The sequence below is a fragment of the Dermacentor andersoni genome, chromosome 4 (assembly GCF_023375885.2).
Source record: "Dermacentor andersoni chromosome 4, qqDerAnde1_hic_scaffold, whole genome shotgun sequence".
NCBI classification, from domain to species: Eukaryota; Metazoa; Arthropoda; class Arachnida; order Ixodida; family Ixodidae; genus Dermacentor; species Dermacentor andersoni.
This window is the reverse complement of record NC_092817.1, coordinates 221,000,998-221,018,120: the sequence shown is the minus strand read 5'-3', so window position 1 is coordinate 221,018,120 and position 17,123 is coordinate 221,000,998. Positions and strand designations below refer to the sequence as shown.

Below are 17,123 nucleotides of genomic sequence, written 5' to 3'. Positions count from 1 at the left end.
CCGAAAGCTAATCTTGAAACTTAATGTTGCCGCACATCACTGATAGCCGTGTCACACGACCACGTTTGATCGCGATGAAGCCCGATCCGGGTCGAAATTCATGACTGCGATTGGCACACTCGCCCAGCTTGCGCAGAAATGCAAATCACGACCGGGAAATTTGATCCGGATCGGTCTTGATCGCGATAAAAACTGCGCCGTGTGACACCCTGTATAAGATTTGCCCACCCGTACTGTTCTGCGATTAATTACCTTGACGCTGTAAAGTAATACTTGGAAATGAAGTTTCGGTATAGAACCGGTAAGAAAAAAAAATAAAAAAAGCCTTTTCGGTATGCTCCGGTCCAGCATAAAAAATAACTCCTATGTCTATTTATTCGTCTTTAAGCAGCTGAAGCAAGGTGTGAGCAGGCTAGTTGGTATTCCATAATGTTATAACCAGCGTGATAGTGGACTCGGAGCACAAAAGTGACAAGGACAAGCGCTGACTTCCAACTGCGGTTTATTGCAAATAAGCATGAAATGCATATGACAATATAACACACCATTGTAGCAGCAGTTATTGCAGAAGTCAACTGCATAGGTAAACCTTCCATAGTGCTTACGGATAAATTGGGAGCCGCCTTAGGCCTTGGTGTGTTCTTGTTGATTTGTGGTGGGCTTGATTACTTGCACAACTGTGTGGTTGTGATCACGTGCGCGAGGTTATACATTCATGCTTCTTTGCAATAAAGGGCAACTGGAACTCAGTACTTGACCTAGTCGCTTCTTCTTGTGTTCCGTGCCCACTTTCGCGCTGGTCATATCTAAACAGGTGGCCTAACAGCGACGTGTGCGTGATTGTTTCGTGAGGCTCGCTATCGTTTCGACAGAAGAATCGCGATGGGCTTGTCATCATGTGGTCGGTATGCAAATGAGCATGGAGTAATTTTTTATATCATAAAGCAGGGTGTTTTACCTGATTGCACTTATATGGTTCTATATTAGTTATAGAATTATTGTGTATATATATATATGCATAGGGAGAGAGAGTGTGTGAAGCTGCATGAATAAAAGCCTTAATCTGGTTATGTGGGTGAGAAACTGTGTGGTGTCGCTGCATAATGTCCCCTTATACTGTTCTTTTATTCACACGAAAGACGACTAAACAAATTTTGTTCATACAGTGTCCAAGAGGGATCTCATCTCCTCGATGACACGAAAAAGGATGGCCGTGCCACAGACTGAATTCGACTGCCCACCCAGCCTCCTGGTCAAGTCAGCTGTGGTAAGTCGATAATGACGCTTCTTGATGAGGTGCTATGGAATTATGAATGAGGGCCATTGTGGTCCTGCACACAGCATTTCATTATCCCTTACACACAGCATGTGTTGTATTACATGCTATGGTAATGTTTTAAAATAAGAAAAAGAAAATTATGTATATAGCACAGTTAAGCAAGAATGACCCGCTGTGGTAGCTTAGTGGTTTTAGCATTGTGCTGCTAAGCACGAGGTTGTGAGATGAAATCATGACATAGTGGCTGTATGTTGATGGGGGTGAAATGCAAAAACGCCTGTCTAACGTGCATTGGGCACACATTACAGAACTTCAGGTGGTCAAAATCTGACTCCGTTAATCCACACTATTGCAGGTCTGATAATCAGGTCGTGGTTTAGCTGTGTAAGACTCCATAATCAGTTTCTTTAAAGGACGAATGGGCACGTGACTTCACAAGGGTCAAATGCGCCTCATCCTTTAATCCAGCTTCATAATGTGACGTCATTTGAAAATTCAGCAGATGTTGTAGTAGGGAGAATCTGTCATGATTGCACTAATTGGTATTGACTGTGCTTTTTATATACAACAGGATCCCAAGCTTGCTCGGCAGGTGACTAAGGAGAAGCTTCAGCTCTCAAAAAGCACCAAACAAAGAGAAATCTTGCAGAAGAAAAGGAAGCGGGGCAGCAGCCATTTTTCGGAAAGTGACGACGAAGTTGTGGAAAAAAGTCTCCTGAAGAAGGAGCAACGGAAAAACAAACAGCTTGAGGAAAAAAACAGAGTGCTCTTTGAAAGACTGAAGAAAGAAAAAAAGAAAAATGAAGAATTGCAGTCACTCCTGACTACAAAGTTTGGTGCGTTCCTGCTTTCTTTTTGATATGAGCTGTTAAAGGGGACCCTGAAACAGGATAAACACACTAATAACTAGGTGTAAATACTGTGAGCACCTGATTAAATATTAGTTGCATACATATGAAAGGGAGCCTGAAAACTTACACTACAAAGTGCTCTTGCTAAGTCAGTGCATTATTAAGCCCCTGACACCAAGGAAGCACACAGCCACGGATAAATTATTTGGATACCTTTAGTGTTAACGATCATGCACAGCCAGCACCAAAAAACAGAAGCCATATGCAGTAAGTAAAGTGGCTGAAAGAGTAAACACTTAAGGAAAAAAGGCAAATGATGTGTCTTGACAGCTGCACTTCAACAGGAGTTGTGAATTTTAAGAACCTTCACTGTTAAAGCCGAGAAGTGTGCTAAAGCAATCCAAAGCACTGCAGGAGTAATTGATGCACATGAACAGCAGTTGGAGGTACTTTGTACTACGAAGTTTAATCTTGTATTGCCGTAAGTGATCTTATAGTTGTGCAGTTTTTCGATAAAATATTTTAAAAAATGAGATGCTCTTTCAACCTGTGCCCCTGAGTTGAAATTTTGCTGATCACGTGGTGCTTGCTCGCTATGACATAAGTTATAAAACCTAGTGAACGAGTGTTCACTAGCTCTCGCATCTTGGGCAGCAGTGAGTGCTTCTTTAAACCAAGTTAATTTCTAGATATGTTCGCATTCTGTAAAATAACTACTTAATAGCAGGAGGCCTTTTAATTGATAGCAAAAGGATGCCGAATAGGCCGAGTTGGAATTTGATCATGATAGCAGTGCATGGCCAAATGAAGACTCGGCAAAGAAATTAAGAAAAAATTTTTTCCTTTGTCTTAGTTATGTCATGGAGGCACTTACAAAGTTCGTTGTTGATGAATTGGGTGTATTGGTCATATGCTTCATGTGGATTGCTTTGGTCATCTATTGATTGGGATAAGCACACTTGGTTTAACTTTGCTATATACTGGGAATAGTCACTGCAACGCATCTTGCTTGTGAAACAGTGTCTGAAGTTGTTTGCCCTATTCCAGCTGCTACATGTGATCAGTGTGATTGCTTATACCTTTTTAGATCTGCTGTTGACACACCTCAATGATGCCCGCCCCAAGTTGGCTTGTGTTGATAGTGGAATGGTAAGTAAAAATTTAAAGCACTGTTGTGGCTTAGTTTTTGTTTCTATTGTATTTCTATATATCCAGTTTCGTTTAACTGTTAATCTGAGTTATATACAGTAAACAGCATGAATATTTATTTTATCATCTTTTTAGTGTGCTTATATGGGGCTTAATTTGTATAATTCCAAGCAGATTTCGAGGTTTGCTTATCTTTGTCCTAAACGATGCCTGTACATACACTTCCTGCAGGCTTACGTTACATGCTATTGTGCATTCAAGTTTGACCATGCCTTGTGCAAGGAAAAATTAACTAGAAAAAGTATAAGGAAGAAAGCATTTACACATTGGCAGTGCTTGTTACACTGAATAAAAATGTCATTGCTCTGTGAGCATGCAGCAAGCCTTCATGTTTAGTGTCCTGCTTTAACAGGGCATTGAAACACTTTCTTAACTTAATAAGAAAATGTTGCTGATCTGTAAATGAGGCTCCTGTGAACATGTGAGCCAAATATTACAGTGCATGCAGCAAGAAATTTACAATCTCATGTCAGGTTCATTTAGTAAAAAGATAACATTCCTTTTTGTCGTTAGGAGGGGGTTTAGTAGTACTTATTTGAATTATTGTCCTACTAAGCTTGCATTATTGTGCAGTTCACATAGTACTATCATTGATTAAGCTGCACATTGTGACATGACGACTATGTAGTTTATCACCCTGTTTTCCAGGATTTTGATTATTCAAATAATGATTACATTTTTCTGGTAAGTTGGCAGTGTTTTCTTCATTCACCATTAATTGAGGTGCAATATGAGCTGTCATTGTTAAGCCGGCATCTGCTGCAGCTGATGCCATGATATTACTCTGTTTTCCAGCCTAAAAGTATATTAGACTCCGAGATGATGACTAGCGAGTGTTTTGAGGTGTGTAGTGCGGTTCTTTTGGGCTTTTAAAACCTTTCCTCTTATAGTCTACCTTACTTTACGGCATCTTTTGTCTGTGGCATAGTCATTCTGTTGCTAAATCGTTCTGCTGCTAACAGTCTTACATGCTATACATTGTGAGTCAGCAGAAAGCAGCAGAGGCATATCAGAGGCATATCTCCAGGCATATCAGCTTCTGCTGACCACAGCATGCCTGCTGCTCAAGCAGCTTTCCTTGCATCTCACACAGTCTTGTGCTTCAGGATGCAACATCTGCCATCAGGAGGGAAAACATTCCATATTTCACACAAAAGTTGACGTGTATTAGTAAACAGGGTGTCTACCATGCACAATGTTCAAAAAGTTAAACCTATGTGGATCAAACCAACTGTATGTTAGCAGCAACCTGAAAAATTGTTTGACACCTTATGTGTTCTTATGTTTACCTATTGGTTATTATTATTATTATTACTTTACATTACCTAACATTGTTAGAGCACCGCTATAAACACTATTTATTTGCAGCACTCTCTCATGCATGGCTCTTTATATCATGTTTAAAAGAAAGCCAACAAGATATTTAAAAATGCTTCATATTCCCGTGTGCAATGACGATAGCACTCAAATAAGTTCACTGTGAAAATAATTGCCTTGCCTCTAGTGCACTATCCTGCACAGTGTGTCGCATGTGCACTGGTTCTGAAACGTTGATTGCATACCAGTGGCTCATGGTGGAAAAAATGAATGCATGACTGAAGGTGGCTATGGCAAGGCAGTAACATGCATAGAAGGATTGGATAGCTTTTTGGGCAGCTAAATTTTTTAGTAGCTTTCTGCATAGTCACATTGTGTTAGGGGAGAGGGATGGAACAATGCTGCCAAAGTTCTTCTGAACCATTGCAAACGCACATCTGCTGTGCAGGACGGTGTGGAAGACAATTGCCTTTCCCCTCTGCTGAGCTCGTTTGAGAGTGCTGTTGTTGCTGTACGTGAGTGTGTTGTTGCAGAGTGCAATTTTGGAATTCCCAAGCTTTCTTTTTAATGGGGAAATCAAAGCTATGCAATAGAGCATGCTGCAAACAATTTGATGTTTTCGTAGGTGCTGTAAACCTAGTATTGACATATCTGCTGTAAGTATAAGAAAATTGATAATCACGTCAAGGTAATTAGAAAGTACACTAGAAGTCTAGGATGCTTTTTAAGGTTGCTGCTAACAACATACAGCAAGTTTCAACAGCATTGAAAGCTCCCCTTTTTGAATCTCGCTGCAAACTGAGACACGTATGTTTCTTCTGCAGTAACTGTGTTTTAGAAGTGGTTATGGTTAATATGCCTTCTTGCAGTGGTGAACTGTAGATAATTTTTTCTTTGCATTTTTAGTAGCTGCTACTCCCTAATGTAGCATACTGTAGGGCACTTGGGGCCAGATTCTGTATTGTGCCCAGCCACTTGGCTGTTAAAGTGTCAAGGGTTCCAGATTCTGTGTGAGTGCAGTAATGGGTTGTGAGTCTCAGTTGTGCCACACATTAATCTCGTGCTGTGGCTATTCTGCTGTCGTCTGTCCTTGCATGTTTCAGGATGTTGTGCCTGCAGCACCAGTTGTAGCCAGCAGAGTCTCAGCACATATAATTTGCATGTGGTCGTGCGGTAGAATGTTACGGTGCATGCACTGTGCACGTGTGCATTAACAGAAAATGTTTGAGTGGACTGTGCATGAATGCTGATGTGCCACTGTGACATGCTGTGGCTATCCTGATGACGTCTCTCCTTGCACGTTCTAGGATGTGAGGCCTGCAGCGCCAGCTGCAGCCAGCAGGGCCTCGGCAGAGGTGATTTGCATGTGTTCGTGGAGTGAAATGTTATGGTGCACTGTGCACGTGTGCATTAATATAAAATGTTTGAGTGGACTGTGGATGAATGCTGATGTGCCACTGTGACATGCTGTGGCTATCCTGATGACGTCTCTCCTTGCACGTTCTAGGATGTGAGGCCTGCAGCGCCAGCTGCAGCCAGCAGGGCCTCGGCAGAGGTGATTTGCATGTGTTCGTGGAGTGAAATGTTATGGTGCACTGTGCACGTGTGCATTAATAGAAAATGTTTGAGTGGACTGTGGATGAATGCTGATGTGCCACTGTGACATGCTGTGGCTATCCTGATGACGTCTCTCCTTGCACGTTCTAGGATGTGAGGCCTGCAGCGCCAGCTGCAGCCAGCAGGGCCTCGGCAGAGGTGATTTGCATGTGTTCGTGGAGTGAAATGTTATGGTGCACTGTGCACGTGTGCATTAATATAAAATGTTTGAGTGGACTGTGGATGAATGCTGATGTGCCACTGTGACATGCTGTGGCTATCCTGATGACGTCTCTCCTTGCACGTTCTAGGATGTGAGGCCTGCAGCGCCAGCTGCAGCCAGCAGGGCCTCGGCAGAGGTGATTTGCATGTGTTCGTGGAGTGAAATGTTATGGTGCACTGTGCACGTGTGCATTAATAGAAAATGTTTGAGTGGACTGTGGATGAATGCTGATGTGCCACTGTGACATGCTGTGGCTATCCTGATGACGTCGCTCCTTGCACGTTCTAGGATGTGTGGCCTGCAGTGCCAGCTGCAGCCAGCAGAAACTTGGCAGAGGTGATTGGCATGTTTTCGTGGAGTTAAATGTTATGGTGCACTGTGCACGTGTGCATTAATAGAAAATGTTTGAGTGGACTGGGGATGAATGCTGATGTGTCACTGTGACATGCTGTGGCTATCCTGATGACGTCGCTCCTTGCACGTTCTAGGATGTGTGGCCTGCAGTGCCAGCTGCAGCCAGCAGGGCCTCGGCAGAGGTGATTTGCATGTGTTCGTGGAGTGAAATGTTATGGTGCACTGTGCATGTGTGCATTAATAGAAACTTTCCTTGTCCCTTGTTTGAGTAAACTGTGAATTAATGCTGATATATGCCACTCTGACATGCTGCTGATGTCCTTGCAGTTTCAGAATGTGCCTGCAGCACCAGCTGCAATCAGCGCAGCTTTGCCACAGGTATTCTGCATTTCCCTAATTGTAGAGTCAAATGTTAAAGGAATGTTAAAAAACAGTTCGCAGGGCTAGAATACGTTTTCTAAACTATATGCATATCTTTGACGAAAAGATACTAAGTATTCTTTGAGAAAAATGACTATCTTTAATTTTTCCAATTGCATTGCTGGTTACATCTGTGTTTACAACATGATTTATGTGGAATGGAATGGAATTTGTGACAGGTGGGAGTTGTGAGATGAAACTACTGATAATGTTGTACACTACCTTATGTGCCCCAAGATAATGCCTGTTGGCACTGTGGGATTGATTCACATAAACAAAACAAAATTGTTAGGAACATTCAATATTCAGCATGACTCACTTCTGGTACTATTCAATTTGTATTGGATACAGGAAAAGGTACTACTCGCACATCCCTATCACAAACAGCTGCTGGCACACCTCTAGATTCCAATCTATTAAACATTTTTTGGGGGGCCCTAGATAGGATGCCAAAAATGTTTAATAAACCTCCCCAAAATGCCCAAGAAGGAAGTTCTATTATTTTATACTTTTTGCTTATTGCTGAATTTTGCACCTGTGTCTTAATTTTACTGGTTGTCTTTTGTGTTGTGTTGCTTGCTTCTGCCTTAGATATATGATTATAGGAAAGTATTTGGACACCACACTTTCATTTGTCTTGAATGTGCAGCAACAAGGGGGCGATGTCCCGTGGCACCTGCCACCTTTCTTTGAGGATGACAATGGCCAGGTAATTCAGAGACACTACTGTTTTAGTTCTTTTGCAATCTTATGCCCTTGGTATTTAGTTTTTTCTCAATGTTAATAATTGCACAGGTCCACATTGGACACGGCATTGTCATACCGTCGGACAAGTGGGCAGCATTGATGTGTGTGCCGCGGGACTCCCTCTTTTGCAAAGAGGGAGCCCGCTGCTTGTGGACAGCGGCCGAATTAAAACAACGCAGTGTCAAGGGCCAAATATGCCGAAGGTTCGTGAACAACCCTGACACAACTGCCAAAAAGCCAATGACGCCAAAAAAACTGCTGGCCTTAAACAGTAAGTGCCGCTTGCAAGTTGTTCTTACATACGGTACTATAGTATCAGTGCTGACACTCACACCGAATATGTTTTCTTTCCTCTAACAGACGCATTTTCCCACTTCGTGGATCGGCATCCCGAAAACAAGGACCCGGGTGAAAGAAAAAAAAAACTGAATTACTTCATTGGAGAAATGCTCCAAGATATGAGAAAAAAATAGGTAATTTATTCACTTATGAGACGATTGCTCAGTTCAGAGAGGGAAGAAGAATATGCAAACTATTATAAGGTGTAGAGGCAGTAAAGTGGCCTAGTTGGTATGTATTCGTTGTGGCTAAACAGTGTAACGAAATGCAGCACCGTGTCTTGTCCGTTTTCTCGGTATGTGTTTACTTTCATTGTTTAGCCAATAAGAATAAGGCCATAAAGAAAATTCACATGGTCTCTTATGTTATCCCTAAGACTTAAAGGCGAAGACCCAAGTGCTGATGCGTTAACGATGGAGACATGATGTACACATCCCCCTTAATTTGCTTGGTCATCCCTCTTGGTTGTCCTCCTCTTAATTTACTTGCTCGTTCCCCTTAATTTGCTTAGTCATCCCTGTTAATTCCAACAAGGTCGATGGTTTGACTCCCACCCGAGCACTTCCTTTCGGACACAAAAGATTTACTTAAATGAAATAACTTGCATGACCTTTATAGTGACCAAAGGAAGTGCTCACAATTCATGTGACAAACTTGTGTTTACAAATACATGTTGGCATGCATTATTTATATCGCGTAATAAGTAATCGCAGACAAGTGCTGGGCAATTGCTTGCATATATTGTTTTCTGGCTTTCTCTAAAAGGAAAAAAACAAACAAATAGGGCACATGGGCATGCTCTGCATATCTGTTATGCCTCTCCTTACAAACACTTGTTGACGTATTGTATTTGCATGAATATAATGCAACCTTTACTTTTATTGCAATATTTCCACTTCTGAGCATGCCCTACATTTGGATCCCTGATACAGATATAAAGATTTCTTTTGTTAAACGTGACCTAGTGCAGTTGGCACTTATGCAGGTGTGTCATAGAAGCAGTGTTCGAAGTTGTGCGGCAGCTCACTGTGTAATCAACTTTGCCATGCTCTATTGTGTCATGGGCACCTCTGAAGACCTTGGTGGATTTCACGGAAGATGACCTGTTCTTGCTGACAGGGACAGGCATACAGCACTCATCCTTCCTTTCGGTTTTGAGACTGCAGTTGACAGTAACAATGAATGAAGCCCTGTGGGCATGCACTTTTGTGTGTCCTTTCCCATTTCTTTGTAGCATCGTTTTGCATTTTAATTGTAATATTTTTTCTATTTCCGAGACAAAGTACACCCTTGCCGTATGTTCGTGGTTTCATTATTTATGTGCAATTGTGGTGCATTTGCTTGCATTTTCAGCATTTCAGTGTTTACCGTAAACATGCCAGGCTTTAGTTATGGAAGCCTCTCAATGTCACAGCTGCCATTGCATTATTTTCGGGCAGTTAAATTGTTCTCTCTGTGACTTTATCAAAGGCACTCCCTTTGTATTTTTGGTGGCAAGTGCAGTTTTGCTTTCCGAAGTTTACAACTAGATTACTTAAAACATGGCACTGCTGCTACCATATTAACAGTAACTGAAGCCATCAGCCTCACAATAAGGTGGGAGATTACTTCTAAGCCAAGTAAATTGAGAATCACCTTACATTTGAATAAATATGGTGTCTGTTTCTGTAAAGTATGTTGAAAAAATACAGTTAGTATATTTGTGGCTTAATCTAAGACATCTTTTTTCAGAGGCAGGCTTGGCGAGGTGGCACTCCTGCCATGACCGATCCTTGCTCGAGCCTACTGCATGGGAGCTTTGACTGCTTGGACCCAGAGGAGGAACTCTGGACTGTCCGAAGACGCCGGCAGCAAGTATTGAATGGCCGCCTTCTAAGGAAGGGGGGACTGGGGGTTAGTCACCCGACCACCGCCACCCCTGGACCCAATCAGATATAATAAAGTTATATCTCTTTGGACACTTCTGAGCCTTTGACATGGATGCCACCACTGGCTAAAGCTATTCCTGTCCCAGGCATAAGCACAACTTGCTGTGTTGCATGGTTGATCTGGTGGAGCTCAATGGACACCGAGTGGCATCGTCCTTGTGTGTGTGAAAAAGCATATTGTGTGTGCCATGATAGCTTATGTGGTGGTGTGACTTCTCATGTGAACTTCAGTGTTGTGAGTGTTGGGTGCAGTAAAAGTGTGGGCACGGCGCTGAGGTATGTGAGTAGTCATCAAGGAGTGAAAACTCGTGTGGAGTTGCGGGGGTGTTGTGTCACATGTGACAAGTGACACCTGGAGTAAAAGTCAATTCTAAGCCTCATCAATCAAAAGCTGTGTACGTGCCAATGGTTGCAACGCTGGGCATGGACGCACCACTACAAGCTAAAGCTCTTCCTGTCAACGGTGTGAGCACAAGCTGACACGGTTGGTCTGCCAGAGCTCGACACCCAGTATACATGTGACGTGTGATGCCAGTCATGGACATACTGCTGTTAGACAAGGAAAACTACCAGCAGCCTCAACGATGCTCCCAACTGGTTCGTTAGAACTGCAACTACTGTTAGCTCTTCTAACGCGCCATTAGGCGTTGTTATAGCCCACGTTAATGGATTGAAACACCGCTTTGAGACCTGCACTGCTCACAGACACACTGCCATTGGACATGGAGGAGAACTTATATTGTTTCCTAAGCAGTTCACTTTTTTCCCACAAGGCGGTGATTTTTAAACGCACTCTGAAGTTTTGCGAACATCAAAGCAGAAGGCAAAAATGGCCACCTTCGGAAGCGGCATGCATGTGCTTCGAAAGATAGCAGAGTTCGCAATCTCGCTGTGTCTGCAACCGATTTTATTGATAGAGTGAGCAGCAGCGAATCAGAGGATGCTGCCATTTCATTGGACTTTGACTCCTAGAGCAACAACAGTGCAAACAGTCCCTGAATACTGGCAGCTGAAGCCCAGTTAGTTTCGTGTTTGCATTTTGCTTTGGCCCGTCTGTGGTTGTTTGAAGTGTTTGAGAGCCTGCCAAGATGGAGACTTATAGAAACTACAAGAAATGCTATGCCGGCAAGAAAACGGAGTAGAAAACAAGAGTTTACTGCAAGATATGCAATGTTCTGTTATGTATTACATGGAGGAACTGCTTCGTCGTATGGCACGCCCAACTGTGGTGTTTGCAGTTAAATTATTGTAGTGGAAGACCTGTTTAATGAAAAATTTTTATTTTTTTGGAGATGGTGCCTATTTGGCGGCAATACATTTTGTATGTCTCATAATATTTGTTACGTTTCTTTCCTATAGCAAATACAAGTGCGTCTTTACAAACTGTTCCAATTTTATCCCACAATTTTCAATCTGGCATTCATTCTATTTTTTGTCTATGTATTACATAAAATATCGAGTACTAGTAGTTCCTTATGAATTTGTTATGAATTAATGCTGAGAATGTGTTCATCTTTGAATCAAGCAACATACTGGCAAACCTGTTTGTGACAATGTCATTCTTGGAGCAAACATAATGCAGATCTACTTGTTTGCTTGGCTGATTGCAAATCCATAAGTTTACCAAATAAGTTTAACGGGGGAATTATATTGAGCGAAATCAGACAATAGTAACTGAACACCGTCTCGGTAGGGGAGTAAACAGGACTAGGTTAAACTGGTCAGGATTAAACGGGTCAGGATTAAACAGGTCAGGATTAAACAGGTCAGGATTGAACAGGATTGAACAGGTCGGGATTAAACAGGATTGAACGGGTCAGGATTAAACAGGCCTAAACAGGATTTAAACGGGTCAGGACTGAACAGGGTCAAACGGGGTCCCGTTCCATAACCCTATTTGATGAAACCCGTTTGAAAACAAATAGGATTTTTTAGTAGGGTCCTTAATGATGCCCATAAGATTGTCGTTCATTGCTTCAACACTATGGTGCTCTTCCTGGGTTAAAGCCGAATACCTGTTCTGTAGCTTGATCCGGAATTCCTCTAGTTTCCCTCTTACCGCTAACTCATTGATTGGCTTCTTATGTACCAGTTTCTTCCGTTCCCTCCTCAAGTCAAGGCTAATTCGAGTTCTTACCATCCTATGGTCACTGCAGCGCACCTTGCCGAGCACGTCTACATCTTGTATGATGCCAGGGTTCGCGCACAGTATGAAGTCAATTTCATTTCTAGTCTCACCATTCGGGCTCCTCCACGTCCACTTTCGGCTAACCCGCTTGCGGAAAAAGGTATTCATTATCCGCATATTATTCCGTTCTGCAAACTCTGCTAATAACTCTCTTCTGCTATTCCTAAAGACTATGCCATATTCTCCCACTGACTTGTCTCCGGCCTGCTTCTTGCCTACCCTGGCATTGAAATCGCCCATCAGTATACTGTATTTTGTTTTGACTTTACCCATCGCCGATTCCACGTCTTCATGGAAGCTTTCGACTTCCTGGTCATCATGACTAGATGTAGGGGCGTAGACCTGTACAACCTTCATTTTGTACCTCTTATTAAGTTTCTCAACAAGACATGCCACCCTCTAGTTAATGCTATAGAATTCCTGTATGTTACCAGCTATGTTCTTATTAATTAGGAATCCGACTGCTAGTTCTCGTCTCTCTGCTAAGCCCCGGTAGCACAGGACGTGCCCGCTTTTTAGCACTGTATATGCTTCTTTTGGCCTCCTAACTTCACTGAGCCCTATTATATCCCATTTACTGCCATCTAATTCCTCCAACAGCACTGCTATACTCGCCTCACTAGATAACGTTCTAGCGTTAAACGTTGCCAGGTTCATATTCCAATGGCGGCCTGTCCGGAGCCAGGGATTCTTAGCACCCTCTGCAGCGTCGCAGGTCTGACCGCCGCCGTGGTCAGTTGCTTCGCAGCTGCTGGGGACTGAGGGCCGGGGTTTGATTGTTGTGTTCATATAGGAGGTTGTGGCCAAGTACTGCACCAGGGTGGCCAATCCTGCTCTGGTGAGAGAGTGCGTTACCGGTTCTGGTCACCGGGATCAGGCCGCACTCCAGGCCTGTTTGTGCAATTTTCTCAAGGCACGGTTTCTTTTTTTGTATTTTCCGGTGGAGAATTGTGCGGCACCGGGATTTGAATCACGGTCCTCTTGCACGGGATCCGGATACTCTACCGTCCCCGCAGGAGTTAAATTAAAAATTTAATTATGGGGTTTTACGTTCACATTTAATAGTTTGCCTGACATTTGTTGCAGAGAGTGTCTGCTGTATTTGCTTTATAACCTTGACCTCCCGAGTGTGGCTGCTGGCAATAATGGACACATAGAACTCGGTGCACCTTTTCTTTAATTTGGCATGCTGTTTCATCATCTTTATACAGCATGTGGAAGCACTTCTTCCTGCATGTCTCTTCATTCCCATGGTAAAAATACTGAAAAGTCATCATGTCAAATTGGCTCAAAGCTATAAGCACACCACTTCCTCCTTTGACTATGTCAGATATTACTGGTGTATTCGTGCAAGCATGTTGGGAGAACACCTCTATTGTTACTTTGCTGTACCACACTCTGCTGGCAGGCGTACTAGGATACCATTTGTTTGCTGCTGTTTTGTTGTTGTGTTCCAGTCAAAAACAGTTAAATTTTCACTGTTGTGTTACATGGAATAGTGTAGATATCACAGCTTCAATGGTTGGTACAAACATTGGCCATCCATGACCCATCAAGCATTTTGCAGACATATTCACAGTTTCTATTGAGTAAACGAATGTCCGCATAATTTCTGCTGCGTTACAGCTTCTTCAAGCCATTTGTAATCAAATGTAGCATGAATATTTTTGTCTGTATTTATATTTCACAATGCTGTTGCTTCTGCACCATAACAATTACCAGCATGTTCAGTTCTGTACAGGGAGAGTAACCCACATCACAGTGGATGTGTTAAGCAAGACCCTGTACGTTTGATTAGGCACTTCATGGTGACAAAAAAGGCTCAGAAGTATTAAACATATTTGAGTGTCTATTTTAAAAGATTAAGTTGATTAGATTAATAATTTTTTTAAATAACTTTATTGAAATCAATTTAGGGATGGTTGCTTACAAGCCATATCTACTTTTTTCATTTTTCATGTGTTCAAACAGGAAAATTACAGTTGGCCCCGTCATCATTAAGAATAATGATGCACTATTTTATGGTAGTATGGTTTATATTAGGGTTGTGGCTTGGACTAGTTGGTGTATGGTGCGAAAGTAGTGAAACAGCGCAAAATTGATGGAAAACAGGATGAAGAAAGGACGAACACGGCAAGCATTGTTTACGTGCTTGATAAACATGTATTTATGTCTTTTGTTGGGAGATGTGGTACTTCCGTTCTAAAAAAGTAAAGTACTTGAATTTAAGGTTATGAGGTCAGCATGAGATTACAGGTGTGATGCTGGCCGCAGCAGTTGTAGTGCTGAAGGGCTGAGTGTTAAAGTACTTATGTTCCATGATTTGTGTCCGCATTAAAGAAACCTAGGTGTTCAAAATTAATCAGATGCCCTCCCTTCTATAGCCAAATTTTCCGACAGGAATGGCTAGAAGAAACTGTAGTGCTGCGATCATTCAGCTGCCAAGAGAACATTGGGCAGTACACGTATTTGTCTATTGTTTGTGCTTGTGGCTTTAAATAGTCTTGTGGTGTTGCTTATTGCACTTTCTAAATATCCACGCAATCATACTAGTTTACTAGTTTTTCGAACCCCGCCAGTTAATACGTCTTTGTTCAAATGCGTAACCATTGTGAATTGTATATATAAAGCAATGTTTTGTTGAGTATGATAAACTCGTCAAGTCACAAAGCGATTAGAAGTCAGAAGGACAAAGTTTATGCAAATCTATGTACTACCAGTCGTTACACCGTCATTCCCATTCTGGCTGAACTGCTATACTTGCAGCTTCCAGTGACAATAGTGACAGAGTTCTCTCTAGAAATTTCTGTAGGAAACTTTGTGACTACAGTGCCCCCCATAACCCCTGTGTTAATTTGAAATGATTCGCTCCATAATTTATTTTTAGAGCTTAAGAGGTTTCAGAAGTAGCTGAGTGGACTCTGTGTGAAGTAATGTGCATAACTAAAGAAAGAAAGTACGCGTATACAAGGGCAAGCAAGCTCCATTCTTGATCTTGCTTTCGTTTCCAAGACGCTAAACCCTGATATCAGTATCGAAAATGGAATCTCGGACCATAAAATGCTTTTACTGACTTTTGATAACTTCAGTTTCAGTCCCAACCAAATCACCAGTATACCTCGTATATCTGTCAAGGATTACAGCAGGGCAGACGATGTCAGTGTTATTGATTACATTGAAATAACGCTCGATAGTCTTTTACAGTCGGGATTTGAAAACGCGAATGACTTATGGTTAAAGCTGAAACGAATAGTAGCGTACTGTGAAGAAAAATTTATCGCATCAATAAAAAAACGCGTAAACAGGAAGACACCTTGGATTACACGCAGTATTATCCACCTCAAAAGAAAGTTACAAAGAATGCGTAAGAAGAAAACCAACGTCGATGCTATAAATGAACTTTCGCAAATGCTCAGAGCAGAAATTTCTTCAGCAAGAAGCAATTTCTTCACAAATACGCTGACCAATTTTATGACACACGAGCCAAGAAAGTTCTGGCATTACTTGGCAAAACCGGGGGCGTCTATCGACCAAATGGAAATAGACGGAGCCATTACGGATAACGCAAACTGTATCGCGAACGCCTTTAATCACTATTTCCAGTCTGTGTTCACCCGTGCTTGTACCTCAGAGTTCAATCAAGCGGAATACCACTCCCGCATGCCTGACCTTGTCATAACAGAATGCGGCATTCTTAACTTACTGCTACAGCTTGATGAAAAGAAATCGCCTGGGCCCGACGGATTGCCCAATGCTTTCCTAAAGCGATACGCGCAACAACTGTCTCCCCTTCTTCAAAAAATTTTTTCCGTATCCATGGAAACAGCAACCGTGCCCACCGACTGGCTTTGTGCGAAAGTGGTCCCGGTGTTCAAAAAAAATGGGAATAGGCTCTTGGTAAGCATGTACACGGTCGTCCACTTCCAATTTGAACACGGCTCCGGGCGGCCGGCGAGGCCGGCGCTCCGCGGAGCGCCGCTCGTGGGCGCCGGGGTAACTAACGCGCCGGCGCACTGGCAGCCACAACCGTGGCCGCAGCCGCGTCGTCTGCTACAGCGCGCCTGCACTAGTGTGTGCTGGCGGCTGAGGCCACGCCTGTGGCTGCCAGTGCGCCGGCGCGTTAGTTACCCCGGCGCCCACGAGCGGCGCTCCGCGGAGCGCCGGCCTCGCCGGCCGCCCGGAGCCGTGTTCAAATTGGAAGTGGACGACCGTGTACAGGCCTATATCACTAAATAGCTCTTGCTGCAAATTAATGGAGCATGTAATTAACAAAGCAGTCATAACTTACCTGGAAAGCAACAAGCTTTTATATGTAAACCAGCACGGCTTTAGGAAGGGACTATCAACAGTTACGCAATTACTTGAAATTACACGACTTCGCGGCTGCTATTAACTCTGGTTTGCAAGTGGATGCAGTGTTCGTAGACTTTGCAAAGGCTTTTGATTCTGTCCCACATTGTAAATTAATAGCGAAGCTTAAAATGGTTGGTATTAATTCAAACATAGTTTCCTGGATTGCAGCTTACCTCTCAGGCCGTACTCAATACGTCGAAATAAAAAATGCCAAATCCAGTAGCCTAGACGTTTGCTCTGGTGTTCCACAGGGATCAGTATTAGGACCTACACTTTTTTTAATCTATATAAATGACATTTTTTCCTGTGTCACTCCAGA

At 42.8% G+C, this 17,123-nt stretch overlaps 1 long non-coding RNA gene across 1 annotated transcript; it reads left to right on the top strand.

The window, feature by feature from the left end:
* The first annotated feature begins 7,872 nt into the window (after positions 1-7,872).
* Positions 7,873-10,341, top strand: LOC140217215 (uncharacterized). Its single transcript, XR_011893744.1, has 4 exons — positions 7,873-7,958; positions 8,045-8,267; positions 8,357-8,469; positions 10,067-10,341. It is a non-coding gene; the product is annotated as an uncharacterized lncRNA (long non-coding RNA).
* The last annotated feature ends 6,782 nt before the right edge of the window (positions 10,342-17,123 follow it).